The following is a 10,006-nucleotide window of genomic DNA, read 5'->3' as shown; positions in this document are numbered from 1 at the left end:
TCTTAACTCCTTAAAAATTGGACATTTCTCCACACCCACAGCCCACCTCCTGACTCAGCCACAGGAAGAAGCTGCTCTAGGTGGCCCTTTTCTCCCACTTGTCTTCACTGTGGACTGTTGCTCGCTATCAGCTTTTGAGAAACCCTCGGTTAAAGGACACTTCCTGATTCGTGACTGCTTCGAGCTGTTGTTTTCAGACTTCACAAGACCATATCACCAGCTGAACCTGTGCTCCAGGTTTTATATCCCCCCCCCGCCCAGAGTATTTAAAAATACTTAGATATTTGTATATTTCTTTAGGTGTATCTTCTTAATATATATAATTCTATTGTATTTATCCTGATTAGATGTAGTTTTCTCCACTTTTTTTTTTTTTTTTGGATTTGTTTAGTAAAAAATTCTAGTAAATTGGACTCTGGGTTCTGTGTTTCTGATAGAATCTGGTTATAAAAAATTATTTAACTTGTTCATTTTACCCCCATATGCACCAACAGTATCCTATGGCATTGTTCTTTTTGCATGGGCACAATAAAATAGGGAGATATTTGATATAAAGATTATTTTACTTGTTAATTTTATCCCCATATGCACCAACGGTATCCTGTGGCATTGTTCTTTTTGCATAGGCCCAATAAATAGGGAAATAAAGAGAAGTTCCTATCTAATAAGGATGGAAACTCCAAAACTTTTTGTGACAGGAAGTTTTTCTAATTTGAACATTTGTCATAGTGACTTCACTTAGGCTTCAGTTGTTCAGATATCAACCATTCACCCTGTAACCCTGGGCTTCATTTTTGGAACTGGCACAGTTTTATGCATCATCCCCAGGAATCAACCTTCTTCTGGGGAAGGCCTTAATGATGCCTGGCACTGACTTGCTCCAGCTGGGTTCAGATTGGAATATGAACTTGGAATCAGCAACGACTTGCTTTCATGATGGTGAGATGAAACCAGGAAACACTTCGTGTTGCCCTGACTTTGTCATAGGAACTGTGCAAAAATCAAGGTGTCTAAATACTGTAGCCTGATTGTGACAAACGTGATTGAGGAGAACTTTTTCTGGGACTATGAAGAAAGACTTCAGGGTTAGACAACTTAGAATGCCTAGAGTCTGTAGTTGGTCTAATGGCAGGATGCTTCCTGAGTAGAGACACCCTGTTTTACGCCAAACGTTTTTTTCTTTCTACTTTCCCAACTTTTGCTGCAAAAAACCTACCACCACCACCCCTCTGTTTGTCTTTTAGATAGGGGCTCCTGCCTTTTTCATAGGAACTTTAGGGACAAAAATTACTTTGTCTTACCTCATATTTCTGCATTATCTATAAATTAAGAAGGGGAAGATGGGGCAAGATGCACAGTGGTGGTGCATTTGCCTTGCATGTGCTGACCCTGGGCGGACCTGGTTTGATTCCCTGCATCCCATATGGGTCCCCGAACCTGTTGGGGGTGATTTCTGAGTACAGAGCCAGGAGCAACCCCTGAGCGCTGCTGGGTGTGGCCCCAAAACTAATCAATCAATCAATCAATAGAGTTTAAAAAAAAAGAAGGGGGAGATGTTGGAATAACTGGTTTTTTGTTTTGTTTTGTTTTGTTGTGGATTTTGGGTCACACTCGGCAGTGCTCAGTGGTTATTCCTGGTTCCATGCTCAGAAATTGCTCCTGGCAGGCATGGGGGACCATATGGGACGCCGGGATTTGAACCGATGACCTTCTGCATGAAAGGTAAACACCTTACCTCCATGCTATCTCTCCGGCCCCGAAGTAACTGGTTTTTATTCTATTCAGGATAATTCTTCTTTGCTAGAAATACATCTGGATTTGTCCCTTACCCTACCTGTTCTCTTTCACTTTCCAATAAAGACTTCAGGTCTCAGGGAGAAATCTTTTTTCTGCTTCCTTTACACAGCTGGACAATCTACTGCTAGTCACTCTTTCTAGGAGTGGAAGGCTTGTGGTAGAAATTCCCTTAACTTGTTTAATTTGTTTCAACCTGGATTATTTTCTGTGCTGGTGTTTGCTCCCAGACCTGCATCTCCCCAATCTCTTGGGATTGGGGCATGAGGCTCTGCTTCACCTGACAAGAAAGTGTATTATAATAAAAGAGAGAATAAAATTAAATATTGCTTATATGTGAATTGATTAATCTATTGATATCATCTTGAGCAATAATTAAACCTTACTACTTACTTGATAGAATTGGATGTTCTTATACTATCCTGAAAAATAGTCTCCTCGTCTCTAGCTAAACATGTTGGGTACTCCTTTGTTCTCTTGCCTTTTGGGGTCTCTTTTCACAGGTAAAATAGCCATGAATTCTATCTTTTAGGTTTCAACTGAAGAGGACTTGTGGTGCAGGAGCAAAGCAAATCTCAGGAGGTTCAGAAATTGTTCTAAAGGGCAGACTCCAGGGAGAGACCATCACTCTGACCAACTTTGACTAAGGAACCAGAAGTCAACACGCTCAGCTCCTAATGGAACTGTTGCATCCATCAACCACGATGATCACCCAAAGACAATACACTGCACTTACAAGGAATTTTTTCTCCCAGAATTTTTTTCAACTTGATTGATTGATTGGTTTGGAGGCCAAACCCGGCAGCGCTCAGGGGCCACACCTGGCTCTGTGCTCAGAAATATCCCCTGGCAGGCTCAGAGGACCATATGGGATGCCAGGAATCGAACCAGGACCCTCCTGGGTCAGCCACATGCAAGGCAAATGACCTACCCCTGTGCTATCTCTCTGGCCCCCATCTCCCAGATTCTTAATGGTGAGAAACAGATGATAATGCTGCACTCTAAGCCTGTGGCACCACTAGCCCATTTGTGTTAATGGCAGTAACTGTCTACACAGTTCATGACATAGTGTACTCAATCGTGGCAATTGGCTTTAGCCCTAAGGAGAACAGTAAGTGACTGATCATGCCCAGTCCAGTTTGCCAGCTAAAGGACTCACAGTAAATGTCAGATGAGGAGCTTTTGAAGAGCAATTCTATGTATTGGGAAGGATAGAGGAGCTCGGGTTTTCTCAGGGAATTGAGAGAATGACGGAAGGCAATGCTATGTTGTTGGTCTTGTACTCTCCGCAGTAGTTTGTTTTTTTCTTTCTCTAAGAAATGAGGAATAGAAAGCAACTTGGTTGGAGTTTTTCAAAGTGTGTGTGTACATCAATAAACACTGAGAATGGGGATAAAATTTCTAGGGGTGGAGGTCAAGTCTCAGGTCAAGCTGAAAGACTGGTGACCTTCAAGCTGATTTGATAAGCACTGATTAACTGCACTCAGCGACTACTACTGGGATATGGGTGCCAGGGATTGAACCTCAGTCTGTCACATGCAATAAAAACACACTACTCCCTAGTCCTTGTTCAACAATCTTTCACTGGCCACTTGCTTCTCACTCACTGGCAGCTCAGAGCATCTCTTGGATATGATCATTGCTCCATACTGTTTTGTGTCCTTTGTAATGTAGCAGGTACCCCACACTTGATGAAAAAGGATCCAATGAAGTGCTCATGCTGGGCACTTCTGATACACAGGCCAGATGTCAACCCTGCGAAGAACCTAACCTACTGTGGGTTTTCCATACCCTCAATCAGAATGAAGATATGCCTAGCCAAACATGGGGCCTCTCAGCAATATTAAATTCCAACAGTAAGCCATTTCCTTCAGAACATTCCTTCAGAGGGACTCATTTCCTCAACAATTAGTCATCACTGAGGATAATCCCCTTTTCCTCTCTTAGAAATATGACAATGGCTGATGACTCGCTAATGTCCAACAGTTCACATGAACATCTTTACAAGATGTTTGTAGCTGGTGCACAGGAAAAAATGCTAATTTTAGTCTGTGAATTCTGGTTATTTATGAATTATTTAGTTATTAGTTGGCTATATCCTTATATGAGGCCTGAAATCATATAGTCCCTATTATGAAAAGTAGAGGATCCAACTGCCTCTTTTCCTGGAGATATCATTACATTTCAACTCTGATTTCCTTTGTTGTGTGTGTGTGCGCCTGCATGTGTGTATGGTCATGAGTGTGTGTGTGTGTGTGTGTGTGTGTGTGTGTGTTTGTGTGTATGTGTTTGCATGGGAGTCTCGTGTGGATGCTGGAGAGATTTAGGTGCCTCTGCTACAGAGTCTTGGCCACTTTTGGCCTGTGGTTCAGTGTAAACATCAAGATTACCGGGTTACTTGGGTCACTTGAAACCAGGAAGTACTTACCCCTCCCCACAAAGACCCAGTGGTGCTGGGAGCTGAGCCAGGAGCAGCTGCGGGGAAGGAAAGTGCCTTACTCACTGCCCAACCTCTCCGGTCCTTGCAATGGTTTCCAACTGATGTTTTTAAAAACATGTGCTTTGCATTTTAAACTGCAGTGGGACCTTACACCCTGAACTCCTGGCATAGTGACTTGGCTCAGACTTCAGCTGATTGAACATTGACCCCTGAACCATGGACACCATCTGCGGAAACAAACATGGTCTCCTACACCATTACCAGGAATAAGAACTCATAACAAGGAAGGCTCCACTACCATCATGGCATTGACTTACTCCAAAAATGGTACTTATGCCGCCATGACAACCTAGGAACAACAACAGTCTGCTTTTAGAGCAGGATTCTCTGCAATGCTACCTATTGGTGAGATGAAACCAGAAGACACCATAGACCACACAGCCTTCAACATAGGACCTGTACAGAAACCAGGGTCTATAACTACAGAAACCTAACAGCAATAATTGTGATGGTGAAGAACCGTTCTTGGGACCACAGAGAAAGTTGAAGGGGTTGAACAATCTAGTAGGCCTGGAGCCTGGAGTTGGTCTTATGCCAAAACACTTCAGGGGTGAGGTTTCCCAGTTTTTAGGCCAAAGGTTTCTCCTTCCAATTTCCAATTTCTCTCATTATTTTGCTGTGTCTATACAAAGAACAACACACACACACACACACACACACACACACACACACACACACACCTTTCTTTTCTTCTAGTCCATCTATTACCTGAAAAAAAAAAAAAAGAACGTACTAAAGTTTCTGCTATTGTATTAATGACTTTATTGGTGATACAATAATTGTCATGAATATAACTGCTAGTGAACTCTCTTTTTTTTGGGGGGGGGGCCACACCCAGTAATGCTCAGGGGTTACTCCTGGCTATGCGCTCAGAAGTCGCTCCTGGCTTGGGGGACCATATGGGGACACCGGGGGGATCGAACCACGGTCCGTCCAAGGCTAGCGCAGGCAAGGCAGGCACCTTACCTCTTGCGCCACCCGCCAGGCCCCCGTGGAACTCTCTTTTTCTTCTTCCAATTCTTTATTTTTTTTAATTTTAGAGCTTCTATTTTCTTTATATTTTTAATAACTTTGCTCCCTGTAATCCTGAAACAAATATATTATGATCAGTTATGTCAACTATAATACATTTCTTTTTTTTTTTTTTTTTTTGTTTTTTTTTTTTTTTTTTTTTTTTTTTTTTGGTTTTTGGGCCACACCCGTTTGACGCTCAGGGGTTACTCCTGGCTATGTGCTCAGAAATCGCCCCTGGCTTGGGGGGGACCATATGGGACGCCGGGGGATCGAACCGCGGTCCTGATCCTTGGCTATCGCTTGCAAGGCAGACACCTTACCTCCAGCGCCACCTACCCGGCCCCATAATACATTTCTTTTAATAAATTTATTTTTCAAAAAAAGATATTGTTTCAGACAGACTTTGAAAAAAATCATAGAATCCAAAAAAGAAATTACTAAGCAGGTGGTCTAGGTCAGTCAGTATGTGGTATGTGATAAGATGTACTTGTTTCAGGAACTAATATTGTACATTCATAAATTCTGCCCATTCTGGGGCAGGAGAGATAGCATGAAGGTAGGGCATTTGCCTTGCATGCAGAAAGACAGTGGTTCAAATCCTGGCATCCCATATGGTCCCCTGAGCCTGCCAGGAGTGATTTCTGAGTATAGAGCCAGGAGTAACAAGTGAGCACTGCCGGGTATGATTTCCCCCCCTCCCCAAATTCTGGCCATTCAAACATGAATAAAAAAATTTGACTTGTATGTAGCTGGCTCGGGTTTAAGCCCCAGAATACCATATGGTCCCCCAGCCTGCCAGGAATAATTTCTGAGTGCAGAACCTGGAGTAAACCTGAGCACTTCCAGATGTGGTCCAAAGACAATAACAAAACAATAAGAACAACCAAAAAAAAATGTACTTTGCACATAGCTGACCCAGGTTTAGTTCCCAGCACTGCAAAAGGTCCTCAGAGAACTACAAGGTGTGTCCCCTGTACCAGGAATAAGCCCGAAGCATAATCAGGTGTGACCCAAAAATTAGATTAAATAAATAAATAAATAAATAAATAAATAAATAAATAAATAAATAAATAAATAAAACCTGGGGCCAGAGAGATAGCATGGAGGTAAAGCGTTTGCCTTTCATGCAGAAGGTCATCGGTTAGAATCCCTGTGTCCCATATGGTCTCCCGAGCCTGCCACGAGCGATTTCTGAGACTGGAGCCAGGAGTAACCCCTGAGTGCTGCCAGGTGGGACCCAAAAACCAAAAAAGAAAAGAAAAGAAAAAAAATCTATGCTTTCCATCATCTTTAATTTTTTCCCTTTAGGACTAGAGGTAAGGTCATTGCTCTTTGTGACTGCAACTGTTGTGGCCCTGACCCTGGTTCAAGTCTTCAGCACACTTGAGCACAGAGATAGAAATAGTCCCTGGGCACTGCCTTCAATATGACCCTCATTGGCCTAAGTTTTGGTCATTATATTTGCCTTGTACATGTTGTAACAAACAATATGATGTAAACCTTTGTGTGCCTGCATGGCAGCAAGCTAGGGTGGTGGCTGGGAGATAGGGAACACTGGGAAGGTCACAGTGGTGGTGGAATTGGTGGTGGAATATTTAAACCCTGAAACAACTGTATTGTGAACAACTTGGTAAACCATGACATTATAATACAAATTAGAAAAAATAAAGAATCCCTTATAATATCCAACAGCCTAAGCGTAAGGTCAAATAGCGAAAGAAGGTCAAGAGCATTAACCTGATAACCCAACAAGTATAAATGTCATTGTAATAAGAAAATGAACTTGACATAACTTTTTTTTTTTTTTTGGTTTTTGGTTTTTGGGTCACACCCGGCGTTGCTCAGGGGTTACTCCTGGCTGTCTGCTCAGAAATAGCTCCTGCCAGGCACGGGGGACCATATGGGACACCGGGATTCGAACCAACCACCTTTGGTCCTGGATCGGCTGCTTGCAAGGCAAACGCCGCTGTGCTATCTCTCTGGGCCCTGACATAACTTTTTATTCTCTCTAGCTAGCCTAAATTCCATAATTGCTCGAAAGTAGCACCTTCTTTAGGAATTAATATGCACCACCAAAAGACATTAAGAAAGAATCTAAGATATGCATACATCAGTTATAACTGAAAATAAAGATAATGTAGGCCAGGAATGCAGCCAGTGCTAGAGCTTGTGCCTTTGCATGTGAGGCTCTAGGGTTAATTCCTGCCACTACACTTTACAATAATGAGTAATAAATAAAGATAACTATACTGTTAATATTTTTCTTTTGTACTTAAGTCACTGTTCAGGGCAATCTTACCTTCTTTGTCTTATCTAAGAGTAATGCTGCAATGAAATAAATGCAGAAAACTAGTCATCGCAACCTAGCATTATAAAATTCCCAAAATAGCTTTACCTACTTGTGGGACTAATTCCATATGCCAGTTCTACAGGGTAAGATGAGGCAGGCCTAGAGCAGGGTCACTGCAGGAAATAATCCAAATCAAGCTGGAGAGAGATGAACCAATGGGTCTAGGGAACTGTCCACCACATGAAGTGAGAGAAAGAGCTGGCCGGGACTGCATATTTATTAGGAAAATAGGACTACCCTCATAGGAGGAGAATTGGTAAAGGGCCTATCTAGAAGTTCTTACTGCCCACATAGGTTTTTGACATATAAAAGAGAAAGCCATAAAGGTTGAGGGTGAAGGCTGGTTTACCATAACAGTTCAGGGTGAAAACTGATTAATCTAGCATCTCCCCCTATTGTGATTACTAAAATTCAGCCATATGAGAGAGGAGCTAAAGGAGTGACTGTATTTTGTATAGGCATAGTAACATCTGGGGAAATAAAAGAGAAAAAACTTTTAGCCTAAGAACAGGGTGGGTGGCTTTTCCCAGGAAGCATCTGATCGCATTTCCAACTGCAGGCTTCAGACAGTCGAAGTATGCCTAACCCTAGAGGGTCTTTCTTCTAGGTCCTGGGAAAAGTTCTTCTTAAGGTGGTTGTTGTAAACAGGCTCTATAATTAAACTTCTTGGATTTTTCACAAATCCTATGTCGTTGCCAAAGTGTCACAAAGTCAAGGTGTTCTGGTTAGCCAATAATTGCCAGGGCATCAAGAAGCATGCCTTGGTTTGTCAATCATTGCCAGGGCATCACAAAGCATGTCCTGGTTTGCCAATCATTGCCAGAATGTCACAAAGCATGCCCTAGATTCCTCATTGCCAGGATGGCTCAGAACATGTCCTTGTGATTGGTTTTGGTGATGGTACCCTAAGTTCATGGTGTTCAAACATTTCTTTCAATTCAGAGCAATTGAAGCTTAAGTCAAAACAATATGACAAATGTTCAGGATTAAAGGCCCACATGCAACATATAAATTTTGGAGTTCCTATCCCTAATAGACGGAAATCCTCTCTTACTTAAGATGTCCCTATTTTACTGGGTCTATGCAAAAAGGAAAAGAAAGGATATTTCCATAAGATAATATTGGGGAACCAGGGGACTGTAGGTAATATGTATCCCTCAGAAGATGTCATGCTCTATAATTTCTGATACACAGGTATAGTAACAACAATGTTCCACAGGAAATACATATAAAGAAATACACATATAAGCTAATATTTTTTACTGAACAAGTCCAAAGGGGCAATATTCTATCCCAATAAAGAAATACACATAAAGAAATATACATATACACCTTTATATGTTGAAGAAGTTCAAGGTGGTCAGGGAGACAGTAAAACTTTTCTGTGGCTGCTGGGGAACCATGGCCTGAGATAAGTCTTTGAGCCAAGGCCCAATTAGAAAGCAAATTCTAGTTGTGAGATTCTGGTCTCAGGCAGCAGTTCATAGTGATGAGAGGTGGAAAGCATGGGAATAAGGTGATATTCCAGGGTATAAGGAGTGTAGAACTGTAGATGTAGGGTAAAGGGGTTTAAAGCAACAAATTTGGCTTAAGTGAGCATAGGGAAACAGTAGAAAAGGCTTTTTCAGAGTGGCAAGAGGGAGGTGGGAGAGGGTAGAAGGACTATTGCAACATAGACTGACATTATTTACAACACAGACGAACATTAAATTGACATAAAGGTAGCCACCACACACATATGGTACATTGATCAATATGTTACAGCTGTAAAACTGACCCATCATGGGTGACAAATTGGAACGAGCCAAAGCACTTCATAATATAAAGCTGACAAGAAAGGTAGTGTGGAAATTTTCTAATTCCAAGGAATCATTGCTGTGGAGGCTAGATAAGGCTGTAAACGTGTCATAGGTTAGATTGTGTATACATCATTCTCAAACCAGTAAGTTTCTCCAATATACTGTCTTAAACATATCACAAAAGCTTTTTTCATAAGTTGCTAAGCAATCTTACACTGAACACTGTATAGAGTCTAGAGCACTGAATATTATATTATGAGTCTAGAACATACAAAATCCCTTCCCATAGAATTCTGTGAATAAAAAAATATGACATAATTTCAGACATAATTAAATTGAAAATAAATTACCAAAACATTCTTATGAGCACTGTACTAAAAGTTTAGCAGTGGTCCTCAAACTTTTTAAACAGGGGGCCAGTTCACTGTCCCTCAGACCGTTGAAGGACCGGACTATAGTGAAAATAAAAACTATGAACAAATTCCTATGCACACTGCATATATCTTATTTTGAAGTGAAGAAACAAAACGGGAACAATATGTGGCCCGC

This window comes from Suncus etruscus, chromosome 11 (genome assembly GCF_024139225.1).
Source record: "Suncus etruscus isolate mSunEtr1 chromosome 11, mSunEtr1.pri.cur, whole genome shotgun sequence".
In the NCBI taxonomy this organism is placed as follows: domain Eukaryota; kingdom Metazoa; phylum Chordata; class Mammalia; order Eulipotyphla; family Soricidae; genus Suncus; species Suncus etruscus.
Note: the sequence above shows the minus strand (reverse complement) of the source record.